The sequence below is a fragment of the Rattus norvegicus genome, chromosome 4 (genome assembly GCF_021556685.1).
Source record: "Rattus norvegicus strain SHRSP/BbbUtx chromosome 4, alternate assembly SHRSP_T2T, whole genome shotgun sequence".
Classification (NCBI taxonomy): domain Eukaryota; kingdom Metazoa; phylum Chordata; class Mammalia; order Rodentia; family Muridae; genus Rattus; species Rattus norvegicus.
In genome coordinates, this window is record NC_141537.1 from 7,660,177 (window position 1) to 7,674,089 (window position 13,913).

The window sequence follows — 13,913 nt, forward strand, 5'->3', positions numbered from 1 at the left end:
CCCTGAAAGTGAAAAAGAGCCAAGTCTACAAAGTCAGGAACTGGTCCCAAATGAATCAAGACTGGACAAGCAAAACTCCAAAGTTAATACAGAAGCCAGCATACTAGATCTGTAAGAAAGCACGCAGAAAGATGTTTTTAAAGCAGAGCTGGTGGGAAGGGGCAGGAAAATACCTCCCAGAGACAAGTTTTGAGAAGCTGATACTCCCTGAGTGCCTGTGACTGAAGTCCCTGCCGAGGTCCACTACCTTGCTGTCAATCCCAGTGGAACATATTCCCAGGACGCACAAAGAGGTGTAGAGTTAGACATGTGTACCCACAGCGGCTGTGTTCCTTCCTACACATAAGGCCACCCTTCTATGAATCTCCACGCTGAATGGAGCACCCAGAAACCTCTGTTCTGAGACATGAGTCTGTGTTGGTGAACTTCCTATGTTCAAACAACTAGAAAATGACAGCTGCTTAATCCAGAAAGGGAGGGCATCTAGCTGCGTCTGAGGACCGGGGGCTGTGAGATCCCAGGGTCCAGATGGGAGCAGTCGTGTGCCAAGGAAGAAAAGTTGCCTTTTTCTCCCCGAGAGTTTGGGTGTACAACACAGCATGTTTCCAAACAGACCCACACACATGAATGCCTAGGGGATCGCTGCTGTGGAATCTACGAAGAACTCCTAAAAGAGAACAAAAAACAAAGACCAAACATCCAGCTAGCAAGTGCACAAAGAAACTGAGCAGATAGCTCTCAATAGAAAAAGTAGGGATGGGCAGTAACTGCCCAAGATGAGGAAGTGTTCAGCATCCTTAACTGTCAAGGAAATGCAAACCAGAATTACAGTGATTCCATCTGACTCCGCACAGATTGGCTATCAGGGAGAAAACAAACAGCGAGGGCTGATGGGATGTGGGAGAAGAGGAAGCCTATTCACCGCGGGTGGGAAGGTAAAGTAATGCAGTTTCTATGGAAATCAGGACGGGGATCTTTCAAAAAACACCAGCTAGAGAACTGTCATGTGGCCCAGCCCTCCCGTGCACGCAGTACCTACCTGAAGGACTCCAGGTGAGCACACCACAGAGACCTCTTTTCCGTGTTGATTATGGTATTAGTTAGAGCAGCCTAGTGCAGAATCAGCCTAGGGGCCCAGCAACAACACCCGGAGAATGAAAGTGTGACCTAGGTGGGTAATGTAGCTCTGTTCAGACATAAAGAAGGACTTTTTCAAATTTATTAAAACTTTATTATAAAGAGCTTGCTAATAAAAATTCATGCAGTGAAATTAACCCAAAATCTATACATCTCAATGGACAATTGAGATGTTCTAATAATGCAGTTAGAATAGCCATTCTGAGGCTGTGAGCTTCCTGTTAGATTTTAGAGTTTCACTATTGCATGTCTGTATATACATACATATTACATAGATATGTAGATGTACATATATGCATACTAGGACATTAGAGTTCAAAGGGAGCTGGTTACCTGGGAGAAGGAAGGGCATGAGAGGATGAGAGGAGTCAGTTTGCACAAAGTGCACCGCACGCAAGAATAGTGCAAGTATGAAAACACCACAAGAAGTGCTATGCTGTGCACAATAAACTGTGAGCACTGTTAGCCAGCCATGCGCAGAAGAAATGAATGGCGTAATACAAGTACTAAGAGACTTCAAATCTGAAATGTCCTCGAATGGCGATGCAATTTAAGCTGTGTCCCAATTAACAGGGTTGCCAAGACGTGGGGCCTTTAGGAGGTGGAACCTGGGAGAAAGTGTCATCACGGGGAAACCTGACTGTACTGGCTAGTTTTCATGCTTTCTGTGTCTCTCTGCCGCAGGGAAAGCCACTTCCTTTCCCTTGCACACTTGGCACTATGCTGCCAAAGGCTCCATGAACAGAAACATCTGAAACCATGAGCCAAGGCCAGGTTTGCCATCTTTAAAGCTTTCTTCTCAGCTTTCTGGCACATGGATGGAAAACTGACTAACACAGTACTTCATTACCAGTCGTCGTAAGGAACAAACGCACCTCCAGGTAGAAGCACTTCACTGTATCACCTGCCCTGTTGTCAGCCCTATCTGGGCCTGCCTGAACCTGACAGAAGCATACTTGCATGTAAGGTAAAGTCCAAGATCTCCCTGTGGATAGCTTGGTCACAACCTCCAATAAATTCTTTTTGTTTGATAAGAAAAGGGGCAGAGTAGTCCTGAGGCTTAAGCCCAGGAGGAGATAGCTTGTACCAGGAGGCCTTCAGTTCTCAACTGAGTTGCTGCTGTCTGTGAAGCCCTGCTGGTGTAGATCAAAGCTGAGGTATGCAGGCCATGAAGTGCTCTAGGGACTCAAAGCCCCCATATCTGCAAGCAACTACACCTGAACTTTGTCTGAGTTCAGAGAAGGCAGCCCCGAGTAAACAGGGCCATTTGCCAAGTGGAGTTCCTGCCCTTTGTGTACTTAGTTGTGAACAGAGGTAAGATTTCCTCTTTGACGGCATGGCAGGCATACTTACATCAATGGGCTGCTCTAAAGGTAGAGAGACCCTAAAGAGAAAATCTGATGCTAGTGCCACACCTGAGCAGGGCCCAACCTCCCTAGAGTAGCAGGACTCCACGGCAGCCAGAGCCCTTGCTGCCACCACAGAAGACGGCAATGGAAGACCTAAGCCTGTCCAATCCTTGCTGATTGGGACGTACAACCTGCTGGACCTGTTTTCTGAGCTGTGTGCAGACAGCAGTTGTCCAGAGACAGGAAGCAAGACCTTCGAAGAAGGCCAAGCACACAGCACTTAATCCATTGAGTTCGCAGCCAGAACACGTGGACCAAGCAGGGCATCTCTAAGAGCAGCCATCAGTGCCACAAAGAAGAGCCTTAGGATATAAAGTAGAGGCAGGACCCCAACCCAGATCCTCTGCAAGAGCATCAAGCCTACCTGACTGCTGAGCTGCCTCTCTGCCTGTCACCCTTTCTTCATTTTCCTGGCATTTGCCAAGGCTTGCTACAGGGTCATAAAACTTCATAGATCACAGCCTACCATGGGGGGGGACTCCATTTGGTTAACCCATTCTTCTTCAATTCATGTCATTAACCTTCAAGTCTTTATGAAAATGGACAGTCCAGAAAATGAAAGTCCAAAGTTACTTTATTTTCAACTTGAGGGTCCTTGGGACCGGCTCTCAGATCCACGGTGTGTTATAAACATCTGAGTCTCAGCTTGTTCTACCTCCTGCTATATGAAGCACCGGACTGAGGCAGAAGGTCAAGAAGACACTGCTGGGTGAGACAGTGTCTGTCAAAGGCAGGTACGTGGAGACATAATCAGTAGATGGGGAAGGCTGTCAGCTTTGTCTGACTCTCTCCCCTTGTCAAAGCTTTAGTTTGCTTGTTTGTTTGTTTTTCTAAGACAGGGTCTTACTATGTAGCTCTAGCTATCTGAGAACTCACTACGTAGACCAGGCTGGCCTCCAACTTGCAGAAACCCACCCGTCTCTACCTCCCAAGTGATGAGATTAAACGTGTGCACCAACACACATGGCTTTTATCTGTCCTTATTATCCCAAGTATCCGCACCACCATGTGGGACTCAAGTCACAGGCAAATGTGGAGTACAAAGGCGCCTGCCCTCCTCGTTGCTGAGAACAAACACTGAAGCTGAGAATGGTTGCCCAGATTCTGGAGACCAAGGTGAACAGGCCAGTCCTTATCTTGACTCCAGATCAGTGTTCCTGGAAAGAAATGGGAGGTGAGGTTCACCAAAAGCCATAAGATGCCCTAGTGGTCATGTCTTAAGAGCTCTGTTCTCTTTACCAAATAAAGAAGAGCTGTCATATGGACAGCTAGCTACTGAAGCCCCAGCAGAGCTGGGGCCTTGGATTTCTCCTAGTTGGAATGAGCATACCATGACCACAGCCCATTTCTGCCAGCCAAGGCCCAAGTGGCCAACATAAAGAAAGACACATGCCCCTTTGGCCCAAGCAGCAAAGTAGCCCCTTGTCTTGGCCATCCAGGCCAACAGCATGTAAAAAAATGGGGTGATCATCTGCAGGGACCCCTTCACTGGCAAGGTGTTGGTATCAGCACTGCAATTCTTCAAGCCCTTTGCAAGCATCTTTAAACTTTTCCTGTGCCTACAGGACAGGGAAAGGGAGCTAGAATGTGGGAGACATGTAAGTCCCTTCTCTGGGGGAACAAAACCTATGGATCTTCCAAGCCTAAGATCCAAGAAGACTACCCCTTTCCAATGCAGCCTGTGAAAGTCTCTTGCTCTGCAAGTTCACACATGGGAACAAAACCTGACCAGAAGACAAGGAGCTTCCCACACTACAGAAAGTCAATAGCCAGCTACCAATGGCCAGTGTCTGCCCCTCTGCAAACCTCTCTCCTCTAGATACCATCACAGTCCCTACTTCTGTCTCCAAATCCATATGCCACTGGTCACCAACCCGGCAGCAGACTCCAGCTCAGAGACCCATGTCAGAACTCCGGGTAAATGACCAAGTTCAGGGATTTCATTTTCATGGAGGGAAACTCAGGCCCCGCTGACACATGGGATACCGAGCCCAAGAGCCTCTGCCCTGGAGGACCACATACATTCATCAAAGGTCCCGTGGTAGAAGTTCTCAGATAATCAGCTGTCCTTCTTCATCATGCTCAGCCACCAAAGTCTCTGGGCTTCTCTCCTGCAGCTCTTAGCAGAGAAAAGACATAATGATACCTGCTGGCAGGGTCCAGCTCACACCTGTTTGCACACAGCGATGATTAGTTCCAAGCATTAGGCGTGTGCTGCACAGATTAGCAAAGTTACCTGACTCAGAGATACCATAGTTGGAAAGCACACTGGTTCAGGCAGAAGACAGAGAACAACAAAAATTTTGGGGACAAGCACCCCAAAATCTGCTGCCTAGGAACAAAGAAAGGCATTTATAAAGAACAGCCGTTCTGGGGTAATGGCCTGACCAGGACTTGAGAACTGGAGAAAGTGATCATAGGAGGTCAACAAAGGAAGACACGAAGTCTCTGACTAGTTGCCCAAAGGGAGAAGAAGCTGAGGGGCTTCTACATCCACGCTCACCTGTCCTTAGCCAGGACTGGCAGCTCTGGAAATGTAACCCTGGACAGCCTGTCCATAAGCTAGAAGATCTCCCAGGGCTTCTGGGTGACTAGCATGTGGATGGAAGTGGACTGTGTAAGGGTGCCTGCAGTGTGGGGTATCTCTAAGGATTCTCCAAGCTCACATGCAATCTCAGAGTGATGCTCTGAGCCAGTGCTATCTTCTCTCAGTAACAGGGAAACTGAGGTCCAGGGGGCATGAGCACAAGCAAGATCCCTAGGAGCCTAGGCAAGAGACCCCAGTCTAGGGTAGCCAAGGAAAGCTAAGCCGGAGCTGTGCTCCTCTCACCCAGATCTGCCTCCTACACCTGGACAGGTCAACTCCCTCTCAGACTCATAACTCCATCTTCAATACGTGACTGTGCTAGGCCTATCCTGAAGATTAGAGAACAGGAGGGGTGACTTCAGGACAGTTTGCAGACTATGTTCCCACACATGTGTCCATATGTTTTCAGGGTAACATTTACTATACATGAAGTTTTCAAGAACTGTAGAAAGAACACAGACCACTGCTGGGTCAGCCCTCCTGACAGGCAAGCTATGTAGTGTGTAGTAACTGCAAATTGCTGCCTGATCTAGGGCCACCCGAGGGACCAGTGCCCACATCCTTCTGGCAAGCCCTCTTCCTGCTAGCATCTTTCAAACTCCCTCTGACTTTTCAGCTGGCTCCTGAAAAGCCACCTAGAAACTGTCTTAAGAACTGAATTCATATTCACATTGAAACCCGAACACAAAGGTCACAGTGGCACCCTGTACAATAGTCAAAACTGCCACCAACATAAACTCAGGTGATCTTGGTGGAGGTGTGGATACAAGATGGCCTATCTGTGCAGCAAGACACAGCTCAATTGCAGAAACCAATGTTACAATGAAAGGTACACCTAGAGTGTACCACACCACTTGAAAGGAGGCAAACAGGAGCCCACACAAGATGCTGTTCCGTTTCAGATTTGTGCACAGCAAGGGACTGGGGTGGACAGAATAGATGCGTGCTTGCCCAGGATCGGGGTCATAGGAAGAGGAGTCACACAGCTAATGGTAATCTATCAAGGACTTAGAGATGGCTCAGTCGATAAAGTGCAAGCTTGGGGACCCGAGTTCTATCCCCAGAGCCCATACTGAAAGGCCCTGGTGTGGTGGCATGTGCTTGTAACCCCAATTCTGTGGAAGCCAAGGCAAGCAGGTCCCTGGGCTTGCTGGCCATCCCAGCCTAATCAGTGAACTCTGAGCCAATGAGAGGCTCTGTTATTTGGGGGGAAAACGTGGAGGCCAGGGGAAGAACACAGAGTTTGCCTCTCACACATACACACGTCTCACACACACACACACACACACACACACACACACACACACACACGCATGCATACATGCATGTACCTGTACACAAAATGAACAGACACACTATGCACAAAAACAATTTTCTAAATTTTGAGCTGTGAGAGCTGTAATAATCTCTGAAGATGATAAGCCCTACTGACTTCTATACCTTAAGAAAATATAGTAAGTGTTCTAAATCTCAATGGAGGGGATTTTTTTTTCTTTTTAGTGGGGATTCATAATGTATGCAACTGACTCCCAAACTCAGACTTAGGAAAATCTAAGCCAGTCATGGCTATGTAAGGAGACTACTATGTAAGGAAACTACTATGTAAGGAGACTACTATATAAGGAGACTGCTATGTAAGGGGTAAGGCCCCCACCGCCATTCTGCTACCAGGAAGCCCCTGGCCCTTCCCCATGAGTGGTCATCGTTCCTTGTGATCTTTCCCTCCTTACAGATCGAGTGCAGAACTGGGAGTACACCTGCCCTCTCCAGCATTGGGACGCTGCTTGCAGGTCCTTTGTCAACTGTCCTTGCACATGAACAAGGGCCTCACTATACAAGGGCTCTCCAACCAAGACAGGCCAGAAGCCTGGACTCACAGAACGCCTCCTGGGAAGAAGGTAGCCATACCTCCAGCTTCCTCTGCTAGAAACACTGAGCTTCTCTGTAGTCTTAGGCTGTCTCAGGAAGAGCCTCCCATATGGGAGGTCAGCCCACCAGCTGTCACCATGCAGCCCAGGGGCCACAAAGTTCCCAAGACACTAAGAGTTCTGCCCTGGGGAAGTAGACTCTGGTTCCCAACAACCATCCATGGGAAGTCAGGCAAAGAGGTCTCTAAAGGATAGGATTGGAGCTGCTATGCCCCACCCCCCAAGACTGACCAAAGTACTAACATGCTGCAAACCACTCTGGAAGCAAAAATATCATTATGTGCTGCCAGACAGTGGTGCACACGCCTTTAATCCCAGCACTCAGGAGGCAGAGGCAGGCAGATCTCTGAGTGCAAAGCCAGCCTGGTCTACAGAGCGAATTCTCGGACAGCTAGAACTACACAGAGAAACCCTGTCTCAAAAAAAATCATTATGCAATTAGCAAAGATTGCAAATGCTTCAAGAACTTAAATGCGTGGCACAGTGGCACCCTCCTGCTGTCTCACAGCAGTCGAGATAGAGCAGGACCTCGGGAGTCCCCATGTGGATAGAGGCTGTAAACTGAATGAGGGTCTTCTGCAAGAATATCACAAGCACTCAACCACTGAGCCATCTCTCCAACAAGGACGTAAGTATTATTTTAAGTTACTCCAAAGGCCCTCCCAAAAAAACTTTTTTCTATTATATCAACTTGATGCAAACTAAAGTCATTTGGAAAAAGGGAAACTCAATAGAGAGTATCCCCCCACCAGGTTGGCCTGAAAGTAAACCTGTGGAGCATTTAGTAATTGATGATTGATGTGGGAGGGCCCAGCTCACTGTGTGTGGCTCCACCCCTGGGCTGGTGGTCCTAGATATTGTAAGGGAACGCACTGAGCAAGCCATGGGGAGCCAGCCAGTGATCCGCATGATTCTGTGGCCTGTGGTACCATTTCCTGGCTCGAGGTTCCTGCCTTGAGCTCCTGGCCTGCCATCCCTGGATAATAGACTACAAGCTGTACGCTGTACGCTGAAACAATAATGTTTCCTCTCCACATTGCTCTGTTTTATCACAGCAAAAGGAAACCCTGACTGTAAGTGAGTCACCAGATGGGGACAGAGTGTAACTACTGCCTGCAGCTCCAGGCAGCTCCTCTACCGCTGGCTACTCCCCTCCCATATACCTGGGCTCCTTAAGGCTGAGACAGTGAGTCCTCCTCCCAGTGACCCATCAGAATCGTTAGGAAAAGACCAGTAGGCTGCACCACCCCCAAACAATTCAAATCATCATTTCCAGAAGTCAGGCTGGCAGAGGCTTTCTAGAACATTCCAGATGGCTTGCTCTAAGGTGACACCAAAGTGGAGAGTCCAGTGGCAGTGGGTGGGTCCTCAGTACCTCACAGATCTGACGTCTTTTGTTACTTTCTACCATTTTTAAAGATGACCTATCTGAAGAACAAGGGACCACAAGACCATCAGACCACTGTTGGTTCAGAGATGTGCCATGCTGGCCACAGCAAAGACAAATGGAGTAGCAGCGGGGTCCCCCTTCAGTAGCTCCAGTCCCTGGCCGGGTACACCCAACTTAGGTGGCCAGATGCACAAAAGTACCAAGGCAGAAGCCTCTCATGTGGAGAAGGACAGAAAAGGGCCTCAGGACAAGTCTGACAAAGTGTTCCAGAGACCCACCATCTTCTGAGTGAAGCACTACTTGGTAATGACTCAAGTCATAGCCAGACATCAAAGCAGCCTAACCTGGAGATCGACCAGCCTCACAGCCCAACCAACATGCAGCAATTCCCTCCGTTGCCTGCACAATGGAGGCTGGGACTGAGACTCTGACCTAGCCACCTCAGTGTCAGGCTCTGTATGTGGCCCAGGACTTAACCTCCCTGGACCTACTGCCTACGCTCCCTCTACTAACTGCTGTTCAGCCCAAGCCTCCCTCCAGGGTCTCCCACTGCCTCAGAACTTACCCTAAGGACCTGCTCACAGCCTCCCATTTGTGTCTGGCAAACAGTGCCTCACCAGGTCTGGCTTCCTACTCACCATCCATAGAGACCCACACCATCACACATAAGAGCAACAGGCCTGGGGTAAGGGGACAGCAACTGGTTATTCCAGGGCTGTTGACGTCACAGGAGACAAAGCACTCAGAGTCTCACTCCAGATACAGCCAACCACTCTGAGAGAAGGATGGGGCCATGTCTAAGCCCATGCTGTTCCTGGTCACCTGCAGGGCAGTCACCTAGCCAGTGGATAGCATTGATCCCTCCAAGAGCTGAGTCCCTGGAGGATGTGCCAGGAGCTGCTGCTGACCATGCACAGAGGTTCTATTAAAGCACCAGCCCCCGGTGGCATGACTTAGGTCATCATGGGGGGCAGGGCACTGAGCTGGACAGTTATTCCAGCAGCAATCAGCTCTTCTGTGAAGGTTACCTGCAGCTGCCCCCAGGGTATCCAGTCAGCAAGAGGCATTGGAAGCGAGACAGCAAGAGGGGAAGAATGCCCTCTCTCCTCAAGAAAGGATGGGCACAAGGCATCGGTAAGCTAAGCACCTACAAAGAAGAGGTTACAGGGCCCTGGGTCCCAGGACTATGGACTTCCTTCCTTGTTCCAGGCTTACAGAGATATAGATAGCCAATAAAATTATACATGCTTCAGTCATTTGGTGTGATTTGTATGTGGTAGTGTATGTCCACATAGACCCAGAGGCTAGCATCAGTCTTCTTCAGTTATTCTTCACTATGTATATATATATATACATATATATGTATATATATATATATATATATATATATATATATATACTCAGCTAGACTGACGGGCCAGCAAGTTCCAGGATGCTCCTGTCTCTCATCTCCTCTCCCCTGCCCACTGGCACTAAGTGTAGCTTTTATATGGGTCTTAGTGAGCACACAGCAAGCACAGCTATATGCTCAGTTACATATATGAGAGATAAAATGACTGTCACAACATTAATTCACACGTGCATCCCCTCACCTGCTTCTTATTCTTGTCTTGAGATCACTTGAGATTGATTCTCTGAGCCAGTTTTAAGCATGTAACATTACTCCTGACTGTATAGTCCCCGGCATGTAGGAGAGCTGCAGTAACCTTTGACCTCTGTCACCATCCCAGGCCCTGACAATCGCCCTTCTGTGATTGTTGCTGTGCACTCAGCTGGCTTTAGATTCCACTTCTGTATCTGTTGCTTTTCTGTTGCTGGGCTAAAACACCATGAACAAGGCAGCTTATAGAAGAAAGGATTTATTTGGGTTATGGTTCCCATCATGGCAGGGAATTGTGGCAACAGACAACAGTCACAGCAGAAGGAATAGCTAAAGCCTCACATCTCCCCAAGCAAAAAGAGAAGAGAGAGCTAATTCGAAATGGTTCCAGTCTTATAATTCTCAAAGCCTTCCTCCAATGTCACACTTCTTCCAATGAGGTCACACCTCTGAAACTTCCCCCCAAACAGTGCCACCAACTGGGGACCAAGTATCCAAATGCCAGAAACTCTGGGTGACATTCTTGTTCAAACCAGCATGTCTGGCCATCTTCCAGTCACATTGTGCCTTCTAGGCTTATCTATGTTCTTGAAAATGTCTGGACTTTTCTCCTTTTTCAAGGCTGAGTAATATCCCACAGTGAGTACACACCAATTTTTATCCATCTGTTTCCTTTATGGGCATTCAGTTACTTCCACATCTTTGCCTCCATATCTTTGCTGGGATGAGCCTGTCGGGACATACATCCCTTAAGTTCACTGACCTCATTTCTCACTAGTGGAGTTGCTGAGTCACTATGTTGGTTCCAGTTTGGGTCCCATGATGGCTCCCCAGCTGACATCTTTCTCAGTAAGTCTAAACACCCACAACTCAGAAGAAACAGAAAAATGGGATGGCCTTCCACTGTCACCTTCTGGTTAGCAAATGCCTCAGGATCTTGGATGAGCATTCTTGCCAAAGATCGGACCAAATAGAGATCTGATCATCTAGGCTGCAAATATACTAGACAGTAACTTATAGTTCTCTGAAAGTCTGACGTATTCCTGTAAGAGAATCAAACCTTAGATGGCCTCTAAGGGAGATAGAACTTTCAAACACATAAGCAGGGACTCTGCTGGGTAGAGAATGCAGCAGTGGACACTAGTCTGTGACACTGAAGTGGTATGAAGCCCTAAGCAGAGCTTGGCTGCTGCTGCTAAGGAGACAAGAAGGTCCTAGTACTGACTCCAAGCAGAATAAAGTGACCTATACCACCCATGTGTCCAAATCAGGAGGAGAAGGAGGAGGAGGAGGAGGAAGAAGAAGAAGAAGACGACGACATTTGCCTAAGACTGTAGAGGCCATTGGCTCCGTGTGCATGCGTGCGTGAGTGCATGTGTGTGTGCACGTGCATACTGTATGATACATGTGTAGGCACTGTATGGTATGGTATGATGCTCAGCCTCTGGCTCCCTGCCATTAAGAAGCAAGCAGTCTGTTCTTGGGATCTGCACAGGATGGGCCTCGTGTTTGCACTAAAGGATGGAGTTGGCATTGCCTCAGTATCAGGAGCAGTGGACTAACTGATTGTGTGAATAGGCAACAACAGCTATACCTGTGAGCATGCAGGCTTCTGGACACCCAGAAATTCTAGTCTCCCTCCAAACCCCATGGGGTGGTTGAAAGGAGCCAACATGGGGCCAGAGTGGTATCTGGTCTAGGTGGGAGCTCCGTACCCTGTGCCATGTCCACCCAACTGGGCTCAGTTCAGACAACCTCCACTCCCCTGTAATGGATCAGAAGCCCATAGCAGACAACTAGTTGCCTCCTGATGCTCTTTGGAGGCACAAAGCACACACATTTCCCCCTCTTTCTCCTTTTTTGATGAGTCAGAAGTGCCAAGGCTTGCTGGGCTATCCATGGCCCTGCCTGGATGGCCTCCTCTTACTGAAGCCCTCGGAGCTCTGTGTCTGTTTGGATTTTTCATCCTTGCTCTCCAAATGATGATTTATCTGGCTTTCAGAACAGAACACTGAGAGGCCTAATAGAGCATGTGGCTTCTGAGGTTGTTTCGATTTATAAATATTTTAATAGGGTTCTTATTCCTTCACAGCACATCTCCCACAAACTTTTGTACCAGGAGCAAATGCCATTTTTTCTCTAATGAAACAATGGAATTGTTTTTCTTCTCCATCTTGAGAGGGAGGAAGAGAGGAAAGGAGGAGGGAGAAAGTGAGGGGGTGTGTGGAAGAGGGGACATTGTCACACTTAAAATACCCCTAAAAGCATGTGGCAGTCATATCTGATTTAAACCAGCTCCTGTGGTTCTGTAGTCCGTGGCGCCCCAGTGCTCCTGCCCAAACCTTGGGTGACAGTTAAGAACGGACAGCCTTCATTTTCATTAAGCTTATTTTTCTTTTCTCTGCTACTTGGCCGTGTGCATGCTAGGCGGGTTGTCCACCACCAAGCCTTCCTTAGCATTTTTGGAGAGCGGGTCTCACTAAGTTTTTCTTGCTGACCTTGGATTAACTTTGTAGCTCAGGTGGCCTTAAATTTACTGTCCTGCCACAACCTTAGCAGTAGTTGGGATTAGAGTTGTGTAACATAAGGTTAAATCTAGCTAAGGTGCCCGAGAACAACTTACTCAATAAATCAGATGATTGGACCTTTAACCATAAAATTTAAGAAAGTATAAAGCCAAATTAGACAGCAACCCCACAGGTAAGTCTAGCATACAAGTCCATTAGTAGGCTGATCTGCATCGCAGTGTCAAGGCTCAGAGCAAAGGAGTGAGGTTCACCATTGCCCTAGCTAATGCTGGCTTTGCATCCACACCTGTTTGCCTTGGCCGAGTTCCCTTCCCACCTGATACTCATTCGTGCAGATAAGGCCTTGGGTTTGAAAGCTCTTTGCAGAAGTTTTTGGGTTTGTCTTTGACTTAACAGCTATTTTTTATCCCTCAGTCCTCCCTTCTGTTCAGGATCAAACACCTTAGCAAGGAAGGAGAGAGGGAGGGAGGGAAGGAAGGAGAGAGGGAGGGAGGGAGGGAGAGAGAGAGAGAGAGAGAGAGAGAGAGAGAGAGAGAGAGAAGGGGAGAGAGAGAAAGAGAGAGAAGAAACTTGCCCAAGAAGTCTCTTCAATAATCCCAGGTTGCAGTTATGAAAACTAAGAGAGGTGGTCGGTACCCCCTCTCTGGGAGCTCATGGAGTCATCATTCTAAAGATTCTGCCTTGTATCTGCCTTTCTTTTCCGTACAGTGGAGATGGAGTTGAAGCTACAGTGTGTTAACCAGATGGTTAAACATAAGAATAAATGCTGTCTGGCCTTGAGTACCATTCTAGTAAAGTGTATTGCTGCCCTCAGAGTCATGGTGCTGGGAGCCAAAAGATGACAGCAGAGTTGAACTGTTGCCCAGATGCAATTACTGATTAGAATTGATTATTTATACAAAGAAAGGCGACCGATAGGATGACCAATAGTTGTCACAATGCAGCAGATTTGAACAAAAGTTCCGTAATTGTTCAAAAGACCATCCACCTCACAGAAATGGGATGGAGGGTGTGCCCCAGAGACCCCTCTAGCTGCAGCCTCATGAACTGATGTTTATGTGACGCTGGCATTCTCCAGGCCATCCTTGGAAAGGCCTATTCTCTTTCTCCCCTTCAGTTAGGTATAACCGGCCCTGCTCCACACCCTGAGGTGTGAGGAAGCCACCTTTGAAAGCCATGCGTCTGCAGTTGCCGCTCTTCTTAACCAGGCCATAAAACCACAGGCTCATTTAAGCACACAGTAAACTAATGGGAAATGACATGTGACTAAATATTTGAAAGCTGTTTCCGTGCCTTATTTGATTTGCCTAATTATGTGTTTTACTTCCTCCTTT

The 13,913-nt window shown here is 47.9% G+C and overlaps 1 long non-coding RNA gene across 2 annotated transcripts; it reads left to right on the forward strand.

The window, feature by feature from the left end:
* The first annotated feature begins 884 nt into the window (after positions 1-884).
* Positions 885-9,706, forward strand: LOC147994661 (uncharacterized). Of its 2 annotated transcripts, XR_015685889.1 has the most exons (4): positions 885-1,053; positions 1,822-3,280; positions 6,866-7,689; positions 8,481-9,706. It is a non-coding gene; the product is annotated as an uncharacterized LOC147994661 (long non-coding RNA). The 2 variants fall into 2 exon arrangements; XR_015685890.1 differs by lacking the exon at positions 1,822-3,280.
* Positions 9,707-13,913: the final 4,207 nt, after the last annotated feature.